Source organism: Microcebus murinus, chromosome 3 (assembly GCF_040939455.1).
Source record: "Microcebus murinus isolate Inina chromosome 3, M.murinus_Inina_mat1.0, whole genome shotgun sequence".
Lineage (NCBI taxonomy): Eukaryota > Metazoa > Chordata > Mammalia > Primates > Cheirogaleidae > Microcebus > Microcebus murinus.
Genome location: NC_134106.1, coordinates 85,914,301 through 85,932,673, shown reverse-complemented (window position 1 = coordinate 85,932,673; position 18,373 = coordinate 85,914,301). Strand labels below are relative to the sequence as shown.

The 18,373-nt window shown below is 41.5% G+C and overlaps 1 protein-coding gene and 1 pseudogene across 5 annotated transcripts in view; both read right to left on the bottom strand.

Moving 5' to 3' along the window:
- The window catches only part of LIMS1 (LIM zinc finger domain containing 1), a 134,912-nt gene that overhangs the window by 77,985 nt on the left and 38,554 nt on the right, over positions 1 to 18,373 (bottom strand). Inside the window, exon 1 of one of the 5 annotated variants that reach the window (XM_012737627.3) lies at positions 1,468 to 2,363. The exons of 3 other annotated variants lie outside the window; for them this stretch is intronic. The gene's annotated coding sequence lies outside the window, so the exon portion shown is untranslated. Of the gene's footprint in view, positions 1 to 1,467; positions 2,364 to 18,373 lie in introns of those variants that run through there. One more of the 5 variants, XM_012737628.3, reaches the window with a different exon arrangement.
- LOC105856132 (keratin, type I cytoskeletal 18 pseudogene) lies at positions 5,921 to 7,476 on the bottom strand (annotated as a pseudogene).

Genomic DNA, 18,373 nt, shown 5'->3' with positions numbered 1-18,373 from the left:
CCTTCAAAGCCCAGCTCAAAAGCCGCAAACTCATTGGTGCCATCTCTAAGAATTACAGGTCGCCTCTCCTTTTGGTTATCCTCAAAAACTTGACACCACTTATAACAGTCTGATGTTTGGTTATTTTGTGCATTTGTTTTTATACCGCCAAGTGTCTATGTTCATCCAGGATATGTTACTCATTTTTCATTCTATCAGTTGCGCACAGTGTCTTGCTGTTTGCAAACTAAAGTATGTATCCTTTTTAATCAATTGAAAGACCTAATTAAAGTGCTCATCCTCTTTCTAACTCTCATCCCTGAAAAAAATTCTATTCTCCTGACCACTATAACTATTTCCTCCTATGGAAAATTAACAAATATGTGGAAATTAAACAATATGCTCCTTAACAACTACTGGGTCAAAGAAATTAAACGGGAAATTTAAAAATATCTCAAGACAAATGAAACTAGAAACACAACATTCCAAGACTATGGGATACAACAAAAGCAGTTCTAAGAGGGAATTTTATAGCAATAAACACCTACACCAAAAAAGAAGAAAGATCTCAAATAAACAACCTAATATTACATCTCAAAGAACTAGAAAAAGAAGAACATTCTAGGCCCAGTGTTAGCAGAAGGAAGGAAATACAAACATCAGAGCAAAAATAAATGACACAGAGACTACAAAAACAATAGAAACTAAGAGTCAACAGGTATAAAATTACAATTAGGAGGAATAAGTTCTTGTGTTCTCTGGCACAGCAAGGTAGTTACAGTTAATAATAATGTATTGTGTATTTCCAAATAGCTAAAAGAGAAAATTTTAAATGTCCTCACCACAAAAGAAATGATATTTGAGCTCATAAGTATGCTAAATACCCTGATTTGATCATTCTGTAATGTATACATGAATTAAAACATCACATTGTGCCCCATAAATATATATATAATTGTGTTAATTAAAAATAAAGCTTTTTTAAAAATGGCCTAATTTTTTTTTAACAGAGCTATACAGGTTAATGAATAACAGTAACTCCTCAATTAGCTGTCATCTTTTTTTTTTTTTCCCTACCACGCAGGACAAAAGTTCACCTAAACATATTGTTAAATAGTATTTTTCCCCCAAGACCCTAGGCAGAATTCATATTTTAAAAATTAAACACAAATGCCAAAAAGCATTACTAAAGTCTTTTACAGTATAAGCCTCTGCAGGACATAATCTTATGATATTAAACATTATCTATTGCTGTTTTTATTTTTTTTTCTTTGCAAACATACGGCGTATCTTCCCCTATATCTTCCCACAATCATCACCTCTGCAGCAGGGAGAAAAATTTTAATTAGCATGGCTAAAGGTTACTACAACTTACCTAACACCCTTACTTCATAAAGACTTCAGACAAATATTTCTTATATTTGCTTTTAAATAACTGAGAAAGATAGGTCATAAGGAAAACAATTAAGTCCAGAAATACAACAATACCCTACGTTTCGCTGGTTTAGGCTATTGTGTCCACTTCTTCTCTTAGACTTCTCCTAAACGTCCACTCCTCCGTCTTAGTCACTTCGCATATACAGGCCACCTCTGCAACAGCGAGTCTAACTAAGCACTTTACTCAGGGTGCCTCCCTGCTCTCTTTCTCTTAACTAAGTAGTAACGAACCTCCCTTCTGATAGTTTTACGCTTATTTAACTCATCTATCAGGGCTTGGGAAGCCAGTTTCATATCTGTGAATTATCTTTAAAAGCTCCTATTTCCTACATTGTACAGAACTTCCTCATCTTCACTTTGTATCTGTAGCCTTGAACTATATTTGTGCGACTGAAACCAAGTTGAGGGCTTTTTTCCCCCTGCATTTAGTCAAATCATGTGACATGGTGTGTTAACATGAAAACCTCACAGTTCTGAAGCAATAAGACAACACCCCTAAATGTCACAACTCATATCCTGTTGTTTTATATATAGTTTACAAAGTTAAGAAATTCATCCACAAACTTATTAAAAGCAGTTGTTATATGCAGACAAATATTTAGAAAAATGAACAATAACTGATCAGCATAGAAAGAGGAGAACTTTCATAAAACAATAGCCTCTACTGCTTTGGACCTTGACAATACCGACATGGTTGAATTAACAGAGCTTCTTTGTCTCCTCTGAACGCTTTGCCACTCTGGTGTCAAGTAGCTAGTCTCTATTTCATCTTCCTGGTGGCATGGTCCGGGCCAGCTTAGAGATAGGCATGCCAGGCCCTAGCTGGCAGAGCACTTGAAACTGCTCCTTCTGTCCCAGTTATTCTAGACAAACACAGTGCAGAGGAAAAGCAAGGCCAATGGTGCTGAGGCCCCACACACCTGACTGAGTCACTTCCCAGGACTCCTCAGCGCCAAGTTTCCACTGAAAAATAAAGGGATATTTGGTTGAGGCTAAGTAGGAACCTGAGAGCAACTAATGCAGCCTTCCCCTTCCATGAATGAAGGACTCCTTGCCCTGATTCATCAAGAATACAAGAAAGCTCCTTTACCCAATTTCTTTATTATAGAACAGTCATTTTTAGGATGATAATGGCATTCCTAGGTGTAACTAGGGTCTGAGGTTAATCTTTAAAAACAAGAAAACAACTCATCACCTTTGCTTGTTATCCAACACCGGAGATTGGGTATTAGCAGCACACAGAGTTGGTGATAAAGACCGAAGACACCTTAGAGTGCCATCTATTTACAGAGAAATGGTTTAGTGCTTGGAGAGGTGGAAGAGCTCATCTGAGATCAGCTAGAGGCAGAGTGAGTTCTAAAACTCAGGGCTCTGTCCAGCAGGTGCACACCTCACAGGCTCCACCTTCACGTCAAACCTAAACTCCAACCATCAGAGACTGGTTCGGGATTTCTCACCCACTACTCAATGCAGTAACATTCTAGCTAGAATATTTTTCTGGATTTGATTTGTTTACTTTCTTCTGGGAGGTGGGAGTGGAAAGCAGAAGGAAGCTGGAAAAGAAAAGGCTGCTTGAAGGTGAGAAGCAGTCCCCTGCTCCCATTCCTACCAGGAATAGTCCTATACTACAGAGATAGACCCTGGAAAGCGGCCATGCTCTCTCTTGGGAGAGGGAAAAGAAAATGATATCTTCTGAACTAGAGCCCCAGAATGCAAAGTTGTAAGAAGGTAGCTCATATTATTGCAGGTAAAATCCAAAGTAGAGAAACAGAGGATGTTTTTTGTGTCCTAATTCTTTACTAATTATCATGCACAGTGACAGAAAAAGGGGGGCACACTTGCTTTAGGAAGGTGATCAGGAGAAGCCTCTCAGAGGGACGATTTAAGCTGAGATTATAACGATGAGAAAAAGTGAGGGTAGAAAGTTCTAGGCAGAGAAGAGTGAAGCTCATCCTGTTTTGTCATGTAATACCATCCCAGCTGTGACCTCTGAGCCTCCAAGCCTAGAGGCTGCATCTCCTGGGTCACTTGGGCCCTCACCTTCCTCTCCATCACAACCATCATAATCCTAAGGGATGTGAGCACCCATACAGACAACCCATCCGATGACTGTGGCCTTCAAGTTCCTGCTCCTCCATATCTCTACTTTTTATCTCACTTCCACTACCTCTGACCTGCCAATGGGAAGACCTCAGTCCCAGGATCACTCCATTTTCTCTCCCCCTTCAAGCCTCCTCCTTTCTTTTCTACTTAGCCTGGACTCCACTACCAAGCGGCTGAACTGCTAATATCTAGTGCTATATACCAAGCCAAACAGAGCTCTAACTCCGGAACCACGCTACACTCAATTTCTCAACTCTTGCACCCAGCTGGTGCTCAGCAGCAGGCTATGCTGCACAGACTGGCACTGCTGTCAACTATTCTACTCTTGCTTGGGTTCTGTTGACCCTCCTCTTGAAGCCACCCCCCCCATTCTCCTCTAGGACTACTTTACCATTCTTGAGCATCTTCCCATAACCAACCTCATCCTTTCTTCTCTCAGCAGATAAAATTACCTTATTACATTTTCATGAAGAAAACAGCTCTCCTGGAAGGCTCTCTTTCAACCACCTCCCACCCATACACTTACTCTTGCCTCACGTGCTTGAGTCCCAGAGAAGGCCCGCTTGATGTCAATCCTTACACCCATGTCCAGACAGCCACTTCCTTCTCTGTGGGCTCTTTCCCACCAAGAGCTTGTAAACAAGATTCAGTTTCTGCTATCTTGCAATGAGTCTATCTTGAGTCACTCTCTATGATCACACCTCTCTCATCTCTTCAGACACATTTTTTCTAAGTGTAATCTCACCTTCCATTTACTCCACAACTTACTGCAATCTGGAAACATCTTGTATTAAGGTCATAGTCATCTCTTTAAAAGCCAAATCCTGGAATACATTTTTTAGTCCTCATCTTACATTTGAAAAATTTAAATGATGCCCTCCTGGAAATTTTTGATTCCCTTGAATTCCATACCATCATACTTCTCTCTCTCTAGTCATCTCGTCATGGCCTCCTTGGGAGGCCTCCTCCCCCACCTGCCTTTAGATATGGCTGCTCCCCAAAACCTGACCCTGGCCCGTTCATCTCTTTCTGCACATTCTTCCTGATACCTTTAACATTTCTCACGGCTCATCTACTTCCCCATGTTAATAGCACCAGCTAGACCTTTTTGAACTTCACAATCATACATCAAGCTGTCTGTTGGATATCCCCAAGTAGAAATCCTAACAGGCAACTCAAATTCATAATGCCTAAAATAAACCACTCCCCAACTCTCCACCATGCCCAAATCCAATTCTTCTCTTAATATGCCCTCTCTCAGGTAATGACATTACCCAACCAGTCACCCGAGCTACAAATCTCCTAATCATGCCTGACTTCTTATCCTCAATCACCCATTTCTGCTAGTTTTAGCCCTAAGGACCTCCCAAACCTATCTCTGTCCCACTTCACTCCCATTTTTACCCCTGCCACAGTCCAGCTTTCATCATTATTCACTTGGACTGTTGCCACAACCTCCTAGGTAGATTCCCTGTCTCCACCCTGGTCCCCTACAGTAAAGTCCAACTGACCCAGCTGGCAAGTGATCTCTCTAAGGAATCTGTTATCATTCTCCTGCTTAAACTCCCCAATGGCTCTCCATTGCATTAAGGATAAAGTCAAAACCCCTAAAGATAGCACACAAAACCCAACATCACCTGACCCCACCTACTTCCCCAAACCCTTATCTCTGGACACTTCCTCCTACTCACTTTATGTATCTAACAGCGACATATACACAGCAGGCAGGCCCTCATCTCACTGCTGCTGCTAACATCAACCTCTCAGCTTGGAAAGTCTTCCTCTATCTTTCCCTCGCTAACTCTAACATCTCATACAACACAGCTAGAGCATCAAGATTTCAGAAAACCTGGTCCATCCCTTCCCAGCCCCACCCTCTCGTCTGGATCTGGCACCCCTCCTCAGGGCTCCTGCAATGCCTTCTCATTTACACTGCAAGGATCATTTTCTGAGCTGCTTTTTCTAACCTCCTTGAGGGCAGGAGCTAGACACCTACTCATCTTTATGTCCCTTGTGCCTATCATACACACTAGGCATTTAATAAAGGTTAGGTAGGCCGGGCGCGGTGGCTCACGCCTGTAATCCTAGCTCTCTGGGAGGCCGAGGCGGGCGGATTGCTCGAGGTCAGGAGTTCAAAACCAGCCTGAGCAAGAGCGAGACCCCGTCTCTACTATAAATAGAAAGAAACTAATTGGCCAACTAATATATATAGAAAAAATTAGCCGGGCATGGTGGCACATGCCTGTAGTCCCAGCTACTTGGGAGGCTGAGACAGAAGGATCGCTTGAGCCCAGGAGTTTGAGGTTGCTGTGAGCTAGGCTGACGCCACAGCACTCACTCTAGCCTGAGCAACAAAGCGAGACTCTGTCTCAAAATAAATAAATAAATAAATAAAGGTTAGGTAAAGTGAAGCCTATAGAAGAGGCACTGCCATTCCTTATCTTACAGATGAAGAAAATGAAGCTCAGAGAGAAGTTATATGACTTTACTTTTATCTTTGGCCCCTGAGCTTTTTATTGGCCTTCTGTTCCCACTGCCTTAATGTCTCTGAACTCTGGTGTCATTGGTCTCAGACACCACTTTGCTGTCTACTATCCTGCAGGTGGTGGTCCTTTGGATGCTGTGTATGGAGTTGCTGCTGATCAAGGCATCAGCGACACTGAAGTACTCCCCGTCTTCCAGCAGGTGGCGGTAGGTGGTAATCTCATCCTCCAGTTTGACCTTGATGCTCAGCAGGTCCTCCTACTCCTGGGCCTGGCCCTGCCCCTGCTCCTGCCCCTCTGCCCAGTCTGCGCCAGCTCTGATTCCAGGTGCAGCAGGACCCTGTTGAGCTGCTCCATCTGCATGGTGTAGCAGGCTTCTACCTCTCAGAGTGTTCTGCAGGCTGGCCTTCAAACTTCTCATGGAGTCCAGGTAGATCTCCAAGAACTAGACTGTATGCTTCAGCTCCATGACCGACATCTCAGCAGCTCTGATCTTAGCTGATTGTGGGGTGACTTCTGAGTGTTCTCCTTAATCTGTGGGGACCAGTACTTGTCCAGCTCCTCTCAGTTCTTCTGAGCCAGCTTGTCATACTGGGCTGGATGGCCACGGTGATCTTGCTGAGGCCCTGAGATTTGGGGTGTCTACCTCCATGGTTAACCCACTGCTGGCAATCTGGGCTTGTGGGCCTTTTGCCTCCTCCTCATGGTCTTCTTCATGAAAAGCAGCTTCTCCTTGAGAGCCTCAATCTCTGTCTCCAGCTGCAGCCGAGTGCCCTTGCAGAGCCCACGTATGTCACTCTCCACAGTGACACAGACTGGTGCATGGCCAGCTGTGTCATACGTGGCAACAGTCATCAGCAACAGACAGGCACTGTCAATCTACAGAGCTACATGTGCATGGTCCACAGCATTTGCCAAGATCTAAGCCCTCAGGTACTTGATGGTCTTGAAGTTAATGCCTCCAGTCTCTGACCTGGGATCCCTTCTTCTCCAGGTGTCCCTGGATTGTGCTTTCCAGTCTCTGATTGTCAGTCTCCAGGCTCCTCACTCTGTCCAGGTAGGAGGCCAGGTGGCCATTCAAGTCTTGTGTGGTCTCCTTCTCTGTGTGGGTGCCATCCAATTCCACCAGACCCCCGGGCCCCCCAATAGCCAGGCCCCTGGACTCCCAGCTGCCCCAGAAGCTGGTAGAGCTGGACATAGACATCCAGGAGCCCAAGATTCTGGCACCTACATAGATGCTGGCTGTGCTGCTGGTGGGCTGGACAGTGTGGCTGGACAATTGGACAGAGCCCAGGGACTCGTAGTTGGTGGAGAAGGGGGTGGAGCAAGTGGTGAAGTGCATGCTGTCTGGGGAGGAAGGCAAGAAGACAGGACTCAGATTCCAGCCCAGGTTACATGACTTTAAAAGTCACCCAAGGAAAAGTCTGAGAAGGGAACCTAGAATGGAAAAACATACTAGCTAATTTAAAAGTCCTTCTCCTGACAACAGAAGACCTCTCAGAGCTGAGCATGGTGGAAGCAGAGAAGGTGCCTATGTTTTTCCTCCATAGCTCTAGAGCCTAACAAGGTGCTACCTGGTGCACAGTAGGTGCTTAGTAAACATGGGTGGGTTCAGTGTGATTGTAGAGGAAACTCCTGCAATGGTGGGTTTGCTTCTCTCCAGCAGGTGGAGCTACAGCTCCGTGTCATCTCCAGCTACCCTCTGAGTGCCCTGGGAGAAGAGTCAGCCTTTTCCACCCATTCCTTGCCATACTTCTTTTTTCCTTTGAGTCTCACACAAACAAAAAAATCAGGATAAATGTTTTCCATAGAATACTCTGAATGAACATAGATCTGTCTTTTAACTTGTTCGATACCCAGTGCACTTGCATATCTTCTCTGGCCTTTAAAAAAATCTGGGGTTGGCCGGGCGCTGTGGCTCACGCCTGTAATCCTAGCTCTTGGGAGGCCGAGGCAGGCGGATTGCTCAAGGTCAGGAGTTCAAAACCAGCCTGAGCAAGAGCGAGACCCCGTCTCTACTATAAATAGAAAGAAATTAATTGGCCAACTGATATATATATATAAAAAAATTAGCCGGGCATGGTGGCACATGCCTGTAGTCCCAGCTACTCGGGAGGCTGAGGCAGAAGGATCACTCAAGCCCAGGAGTCTGAGGTTGCTGTGAGCTAGGCTGACACCACGGCACTCACTCTAGCCTGGGCAACAAAGTGAGACTCTGTCTCAAAAAAAAAAATAAATAAAAAAAAATCTGGGGTTATTTCAGCCAACCTGATTTATCTAATTTGTCAAGTGCTACTCAACTTTCTCTGCCCTTATACGTTCTTCATAGGTCCTTATTATGAAACACATTTAAAACCCAACATGTTTATCATGATATTCCTCTCTATAGCCATACTTTTCCTGGGTCTCTGCCCTATTTCACTTGAGAAAGCATTACTTTAGTTTGCCAACCATCCCTTATTCTGAAACAAAAAAACTTTCAATGTATCCTAACCATTGTCTTAAAGGATTTAGCTTCTGAATAGGATAAAAAAGGACAATTATGGTAAAACAAATTAGTACCACCTCTGAAAATATAAAGCCCCAAGCAAACTTCATTCTTTACTCAATTTACAATTTCATGGTATTCCCAGAAAACTCAGTGTTTATTGAAACTGTACAAAAGTACTTCATGATCATATCTAAAACAAAGTTAATTTCTATGCTCAATTAATACACCAGATAATACAAAGCTGTTTTTCTTTCTTTCTTTTTTGTTTTTTTTAAACCAGCACTAAAGTCCCGTGGCTGCATGCTCCATAACATCCGGCATCTCTAGCCCTAGTCTACTTAATGCCTACGGTGGTACCCCTCGCCCCAAACTATCAAGACAACTACAAGTTAACTCACAAGTTTCCAGTTTCTTAGGGAACGGCTCCAGCTCCACTGAGGACTACTAACCCAGAGGATTTCTGAGACCACTAAGTTCCCTAAATGACAAAAAACACTGATTAAAGTACCTAAAGGAACCACTTGTCAGGGTTTAGACTTGACTCATGTTTAATAATATACAACGATCAACACTATTAAAATACTGTAACTAAAACAATTCCAACCATAAATTTAACTTTTTAATCAAGGAAGCCCCCAATTTGAAAATATTTTCAAACTCAGACTAAATTCTGTCCAGGAAACACTATCATAAAATAGTAAGCCTCTTCCAATCATACCGCCACCAAAGAAAGAGCCCTAAATAGCAGCACTTGGTCCTAAATGTACCTAAGCTCTGGGAGCCTTTCTGAACTGGGGCCAGCTACTGTCAAAAAACAATCTGAGGCAAATACAATTCTAAAGAGTTTATGTGAGTCAGAGGCAATTCATACACTGGAGAATACCAGACCGAATGCGGTTTAGTGCTCCAATGACAGAACGTCCAGGACCAGCATCCAAGGGGAAAATGTGGAAGCAAATAAACTATTTGACTGGTGTGCAATTACAGAATTGCCCTTTCTTAGTAACCCTGTTGGAAAGTCCCCAGTCACACAGTCATATGTTAGCTGGCTGCTTATGATTGGGTGGGGTTAAGTTTTATTTCTAACATAAGCATCTATCAGAAATGACCCAAGTTTAAGTTTTGCTTGTGTATACAATTTAAACAAAGTTGACATCATTGGTTTTGTCTCCTCAGGGATCTTTGGGCCTGGTCTCCATTTTTAGTTACTTTAACAATACCCATTCCCCCAAAACCCACTCAGACCTGAACCTGCCCAAAGTATGGGAGCAGAGGAGGGGGGACACAGTTTTCAAATTCCCATGGCACTATTGTGGGAAGACTCTGGCAGCCCAGGGACACAAAAAAAGAAGGCAACGCCGGCACAGGCCACTATGTTGGAGTGAGACAGCCCTGATGGCAGAGTCTGAATCCCAGAAACAACTCATCGAGGAAGAGTTGTTCACACCCAAGTATTCCTAAGTTAAATGTGGTCTGCTTCACTACTCCAACTCAACACTTGAAAACTGAATGAAGGCCCCACTCTGCTCCTGAAACTAGCGTTTCTCCACAAGGCACCACTATTCACCCAATGGTTCTAGTCCAAGCCAGAAACGTGCAGTCGTCCTAACCAACTTATCTTCTCCACAAACCTCCCAATGTCCAACTGCAAAGTCCTTTCTTCTCTGCATCTTAAATATCTCTGAATCTATTCACTCCTTTCCATCCCCATGGACAGAGCCCACTTCTGGCACCATTACCTTCCACTTGGATTAAGGCAACAGCCTCCTAACTGGTCTCTGAATATCCACTGTTTCCTAATCACTGCTCCCCAGCCAGCCCTTCTCCAAGCTACTGCACACTGCCTCTGGGCAGGGCCCCAACTCAGTCCACCCTCTGTTTCAGGCAACAGATCTAGCTGTCCTGACCACATAATAGCAACCCACGGTGACTGAGGATAGATAGGGCTTGTTCCTATCCTATGGCCACAATGATTGGTCCTGGTTTGGGTGATGGACCTGAACTAAGTTAATCAGGTTCTATTTCTCAAAAACTATTATTGAAACCTGAGCAGAGACTAATACTCTGCAGTAAGAAACAGTCAACCAAACTGCCTTATCCATCCTGCCAAGATGCCAAGAGTTGCCCTAGTTATTTGCCCTCTCAGAGACCTGTATGTTCAGCCCTTTCTTCAGTTCTGGGAGTCATCTCAACTGTTTTCTAACACATTCCTTTTTAGCTTCTGTTTGCCGGAGTGGATCCCTGCTATTTGTAACTAAGGGAACTTAAGTAACAGTAAAAAAACGGATCTAGCCGCCCTGCTGCCCCCAGCACTTCCCAGCCTGCTCCTCGCCTGGCGGCAGCTCACCACACAACTCCACCCACACATCTCAGCTGCTGCCGCTTCCCTCTAGCCTCAGCCTTCTGCTCTTCTTCCCTAGATTGCCATCTCTAGATGATTCCCATCCATATATGGACTCAGTCAAGATGTTCCTTCCTCTGGGACGTTTTCCCAGAGCACCGCAGACGGGACACTCATGCTCCCACAGAAGTCTGCCTGATTCCTCATCAGTCTGACCCCAAGTAAAAGTTCTTACAAGAGGTGATTCTTACTCACAGATGTATCCCCACATAGAGGCAAACGCCTGGCAGAGAGTAGGCTCTCAGTGAATACGGTCTCAAATAAATTAACAAATGAGGAAATTAGAAACCTACTTAATTCAAATTAGTATTCAGGGAAGCGTAACAAAAGTTTAAAAATAACTTTATTTCTCTGGAATCAAGATGCTCTGGACATCTAATTCTTACAAAATTCATTGCAAAATCATTATATTTTAATATTAATTCATTCTTAAAATCATTTAATTATACGTTTGCTTTGTGAAAATTTAAGCTCTATACTTAAGATCTGTACACTATTTTGTATTTTATTTTATTTATTTATTTATTTTTTGAGACAAGGTCTCGCTCTGTTGCCTGGGCTAGAGTGCCATGACATCAGCCTAGCTGACAGCAACCTCAAACTCCTGCGTTCAAGCGATCCTCCTTGCTGAGCCTCCCAAGCAGCTAGGACTACAGGCATGTGCCACCATGCCCAGCTAATTATATATATATATATATATATATATATATATATATATATATATATATATATTTAGTTGTCCAAATAATTTCTTTTTATTTTTAGTAGAGATGGGGTCTCACTCTTGCTCAGGCTGGTCTCGAACTTCTGAGCTCAATAATCCTCCTGCCTCAGCCTCCCAGAGTGCTAGGATTACAGGCATGAGCCACCATGCCCAGCCTGTATTTTATTTTTTTATTTTTTATAGAGACAGGGTCTCACTATGTTGCTCAGACTGGTCTCAAACTCCTGGTCTCAAGCAGTCCTCCTGCCTCAGCCACCCAAAGTGCTGGGATTACAGGCATGAGCCACTACACCTAGCCCCTCTTTTATATTTTACATATCAACAAAATTTTTAAAAACACATTTCACACATCTGAAAACGAGTTATGGGCTAGTAATAAGTTCACATGCATACAATGGTAGAAGATACTTTGATTACAAGTAAAATTATAGCTTAATCATACCATTCACTAACTGTGACATCTTTGTTCAGTAAAATTCTTAATATTCAGCTTTACCATCCATAAAAGATGGATAATAACCATTCTGTCTAAATCTCAGGGCTGTGGAAAAGATAAAATGAAATCATAAAAGTGGAAATTCAAACATAAGATGTTTTCGTTACAAAATTCTGAATCGCCTCAAAGTGACTGTTAGTTGAACCCGTTCCAAAAAAATCAGATTTTGGAATACTTTGGCATGAAATTGCCTACAAACTCCCATAAATGCATACCAAAAAGTGATATGGGATAATGAATTCAGGATGATACCCTGAAATTCAAGATTAAATTTATTCTTGATGAACAAAGCAAGGATATCCCTATATCATTTTTCTTATAAACTAGATTAAAGAATTATTTACATTTCATGAGCTAAAATAAACAATTCTCATGCTTATGATACTTAAATGCTTTTAAGAGTTCAGCTAAGGCATTAGCCTTCTAGTTAAAGGACTCTCAGAGAGTAAGGGTAGAGGAAATCATAGATATTCATTTCTCCATATGGTTATAATACCACCATGTTATATTAAGCTTAACATGTGAACACTATTTCAAAATAAAAGTACTTGCATTTAAAGAGAGTATAACAAAATAGGAATGGATACACAGATTCGAAATATATGAAACAAGTTTTTACATGTACAAATGCTAAGGATAAACTTTGTTAAAAATAATATAATTGAAGAAAGAAGTTGAAATGAATAATAATTTGAAATTATTGGTGACTATGGCCAGGTGCAGTGGCTCACATCTGTAATCCCTGCTCTTTGGGAGGCCAAGACAGGAGGACTTCTTGAGGCAAGGAGTTTGAGAACAGCCTGCGCAACATAGTAAGACCCTGTCTCTAGAAAAAAATTTTAAAAATCAGCCGGGCGTGGTGGCACATGCCTGTAGTCCCAGCTAGTCGGGACACCAATGCGGGTGGATCACTTGAGCCCAGGAATTCAAGGTTGCAGTGAGCTATGATGGTACCACTGCACTCAACATTCTAGTCCAGGAGACAGAACAAGACTGTCTCGAAAAACAACAACAAAAAAAGAACAGAGCTAAAATGATTAAGAAAAAACAATAAATGATAAGCCACTGTCATTGCTATAAGACTGACATTAACATCAAGACCAGGACTTTCCCCACTACCAAATCCTCTGCTCTTATTATGTCTCCTCTATCAATCATAAAAAAACTTCAAACCTGGCCTAGTCATCTATTTCCTGATGCAAGAGCAAGCACGTGTGCCCATTAGTATTATCTTAATGTATTTTCTATCCTGTTAGCAACCTCTTTTGGTTTGGTTTCAGCTACACAATCAAGAATACTACATCGTATGTTATCCAAATATCAAAAATGAGTACTACCACCTGCTCACACCTACACAAAAGAAGAAAGACTAAACAACCCTGATGACTCAGGATTGACTTCTGCAATAGTCATTACAAATCAAAACACAAAATTCTTTAAAGAATTAAAAATAAACAGTGCCTAAAAGGAAGCTGGGGAAAAGCAGGGCTGCAGCAAACCTGCACTTGTAAATGTCCATGCTCAATCCAGACCCACTCTGTTCAACAGCCTGACCATAACAAAATGGTGAGAAATGTGGGAATTTGAAGTAAGGAACTGCATCAGAGGAAAAGGGCCTCCACATCAATTTCAAGGAGACCGTTCTCTGATGAAAAAGGAAGAGCCAAAAACATTTGGATGGCCCACACAGCTCTGAACAAAGAGGTACTGTCTCTGCCTGCTGCTGCGTTGGAGTTCTTACCAAGCCCTAAGGGCAGCAAAAACTCTTCTCTATTTCAAGCTAAATCTGGGAGGACTCAGATTTCACCACACAGTCATCAATACCAAGTTGGCTAACTTCTGTTTTTCATTTTTTTGAAGAATGGTTAGTTCATATTCTAAAAAACATATGTTTGTAAGAGGATCAAAAAATACATTCCCCCAGGTTTAAAAATCTCATTTCCATCCCCCAACCTTGGAGGGGAAGTGATAAATAATAAAACAAACTAGTCAGGGGAAAAAATCACGTGAGCAGTTATTAACATGATTGATAACTCCAAGGGTATTGAGGCTTGTCACCAAGGAATGCAACCTACAGCAAAGAACAGCAGTAACAGTATCCTGCCAAATTTGGAAACACACTTACATGAATTATTATATTTCAACATAAAAACTCATAACACATGGTAAAAATCAAAACAATATTTAATTAATCCCAAACTCAACTATCAAAAATTTGAAGCAGAATCTATATTAACTTTACAATTCTGGAACACATTTTCCATAGAAGCCATACAATACATTCCATATACTAAAATTGTGACTTTCCCACAAAAACTTGCTTAATCCAAAACGTAGCTGAAAAGGAGATGGAGTAGCAGCAGTCAGGGGACACAGGAATCAAAGACTTAGGTTCAAGGCTCTAAACTAGTTTACTGGAGATGATGACCTTGGACAAATCATTTAATATTTCTGAGCTTCATGTTTCTCATCTGTACAACAGGTACAAGAATACCTGCCCTACCATCATCACGTGGTATCCAAGCTCAAATGAGACTAGAATACCTGCTGCTCATAAACAGTCATCATCCCAACTCCATGTCCTCTCAACTCAATCCTGGTGGAGGAGGTGAGAGGGCAGAGGGACAGCCAGAGGTTCTGTGGCCAGGGCTTCAAGTGAAGGGTTTGGGTGAGAGCTGTTGGAGTCTGCAGAAGGGAAGTCTTGGGCAGCAGAGAGCAGGCAGATGAGAAAAGAACCCCAGCAAAGGCTGCTGTCAAATGCTAAGACAGCTGTCTCTAAGTACCAGGCCATTCATAGCAGAGAATGACTTATACAATCCTTAACTTCAAAGTACTTAAACAAAAGCAATGCCTTCTTTCCAAAGCTTTAATCTCTTCTCTTTTAAAAATCCTTTCCCTGATTTTGTCTAGCTTTCCACGTCCCCTAGAGAAATTTCATCCACTTAAAAATGGAAACTCAATTACAAAACTGATGTACTTTGTACTGTTAGGAAAACAATATTCAGAGCCTTGGAAAATATCCAGACCTAATCAAAAGCAAAATCCACATCAAGAGCGGACTTGCAGTCTGTTTCCCTACCACACATAAATCGAACCTTCCCGTCCCCAGACTGATTTCCACCTTTTTTTTGATTCAGGCATCTTTTAAACCAGCAGCGTGGGGAGTAAATAAAGACTGTAAAGTGTAATAGAAAAAGCCACATTTATTATCAGCCATTCACTAGCTAGGTAGCATGTGTAGCTAGGTACCTCTGCTGCTCACTGCCTCTGCCTCAGCCCCTTAGATCTGGGCTCACCTCCGAGAGCACTTCTCCAAACACCCTACTTTCATGTGCAATCTTTGTGTACTATCCCCATACCCTTCTCTCATTTACTTCTCATTTACTTCTCTGCACTGTTTAACACCATCTAATACACTGTATGTGTTAGTTATTTGTTTATGATTTGTCTTCCTTCTCCCCAACAAAGATGTAAGTGCCATGAGGACAGAGAATTCTGTCAGCTCTGTCTCCTGCTGTATCCCCAGAGCCCAGCTCATACCTGGTCTCTACCAGGCATTCAGCAGTATTTGTTAATACGGAATACCTGTGCGTTATTAATAATTCATCCCTGCACTGGAGCTAGTATTACTTACTTTGTAAGGCTGTTTAAGGATTACCTAGAAATAAAAAATAAAAATGCTGGCATATCATAAGTACTCAACAACTGCTGGTTTCATTTCTTAAACCAAAATGACTGGCCAAAAGTTGCAGAACGTTTCAAGCAGGAAACTCTAAAAGCATGGCCAAAGATCACTGCACCCAGTAGGAAAAACATGGGAGAAGCAGGACTGCTGGTCAGTGTCACTCAATAGGGCCCATGAGTCACAAGATTTTGTTGTAAATCTGTAATGGAATCAGAGCAGAAATTAAGAATAGATATTTAGAAACTTACCAATTTGACAGAGGAATTTTATATCTGCTGAATCTAAAGAGAAAACAATTAGGATTTATATTCATATGCCTTTTTTTTCATTTTTCTAATAACTCATTTTAAATGTCTTTTACAGAAGTATTACTTCATAATAGACTAGAAATTCTTTTTTAAAAATCCTCATTCTTCACTTGAGTGTGGGAAGGAAGCACTGGCCAAACCTATACTCAAGTCCAACGTGGCCCAGAAAGCTGCAGAGCACCAGCAAAGCTAACTCACACTACAAATTCAGAACTGTAATTTATGTGGATTCTAGGATGAAAGAGACATGGATGAGAGGTGGGTGGGGAGGCAGGTTTAATGGTCAGGACTTGGCTCAGGGAATTAGATCTATCTAGGCCAGTTCCAGAATGTAAGAGAATTCCCTAAAACACTGTTTCTCAGAATGCTTTCTCAAACACTTCAAAGGCAAGAATCCCAGAGACCAAGAGAGAGAGAGGATATGTTTGTTTTCTTTTCTTTTTCTTTTTTTTTTTTTTTGGAGACAGAGTCTCGCTTTGTTACCCAGGCTAGAGTGAGTGCCATGGCATCAGCCTAGCTCACAGCAACCTCAAACTCCTGGACTCAAGCAATCTTCCTGCCTCAGCCTCCCAAGTAGCTGGGACTACAGGCATGCGCTACCATGCCCGGCTAATTTTTTCTATATATATTAGTTGGCCAATTAATTTCTTTTCTTTTTTTTTTTTTTTTATTTTTTTTTTATTTTACCCTGTTTAAAAAGTTTGAATTTTCTTTTCTATTTATGGTAGAGACGGGTCTCGCTCTTGCTCAGGCTGGTTTTGAACTCCTGACCTCGAGCAATCCACCCGCCTCGGCCTCCCAGAGTGCTAGGATTACAGGCGTGAGCCACCGCGCCCGGCCATGTTTTCTTGATTGTGGTGACAATGTCATGAGTCAAAACTTATACAATCTGAGCAGCTTATTACATGTCAACTATATTTCAATGAAGGGAAGGCAAAGGAGAAAAGTAAGACAAAAGATGTGGATACAAAGTTAGGGTTAGGATATAAATTCCATGATAAAAAAAGCTCAGTTCTTCAAATCCTCTTTCAAAATACCTTTTCTAGTGGCTTTGTAACAGGTCATCCATAATACAACCAGATAAGCACAATATGTATTCATTGTGTATTTTTTATTACATTTTTGCCACTATTACACTGAATTTACATTTTCCAACAGAACATCCCCTTACCCACCCTTTGTAAAACATAAGAGTCCTCGGTTCCTGGCCTGGAGACAGCTGTTGTCAGGTCTGGTAGAGCTCCAGAAGAGCAGGTGGTACAGAATGAGACAAATTTCAAGACAGTCTCTCAGTTGCCTCCTCTCTGCATCAAATAGCTCTCCTAATAATATCATTAAGCCCATGCCCCTTCATCTGCATTTTCTTATCATATAGGATTAGGTGCTAAATTGTCAGAAACTGCAAAGTGAGTCTTGAAAGAATGATTAAATGTTTAGTTTTATTGCCTAAAACACTTATTATTCCTACTTCTATCACTGCATTAATAAGCATTTATGCATTTATAGTATTCATATATTCTATGAGACTGCTTTGTTCACCCACCACAGAATGCTATTCCGATATAAGGTATTAGAACATTTTTATAAGACTATTTTTGTTCCATTTTAGATGAGTACATCCATGTTTATTTTCAAATAGGTATGTTCTCTGTTTGCAAACAGCTCAAAGAGAATGTCTAACATATTGGAACAATAGTGGAATGCGACTCAAAACATCCACAATCACTATTCACACTAATGTGACTAACAGAATCTCTTTCATGGAGCCTCTCGCTATTTCCATGTAAGATGTAATGTGACGGAGGACCCAGACCTGTAAAGTCTATAGACTATTTAGCTCTCAGTTTCTCCATCCTTAAAAAGATCTTTCTCCTCCCTGTAGATAACCTCTAGAGGTAATCTAAAAAGACAAGCTTTTGTCTTGTTATTACCACTCTTACTATTGCTATGGAAAATAATTACCATTATGTATAAACATTTTGGTTTCTCTACTACACTACAAGCTTCTTGAGGGAAGGATAAACAACATTTATGTCCCTCACAATAAACAATATACACAGATACTTAATAATATTTGCTACAGAAAGGAAAAGAAATAAAGATACAAACAGAATTTCTATACCCCAGATTAAAGTCCAGACAGAGACTTTAACAGGAGACTCAGACATTTGAAATGTTTTTAAGTAACTCTGAGAAATGTCACCATATTAGGAAAGCTATCTATCTATCTATCTATCTATCTATCTATCTATCTATCTATCTATCT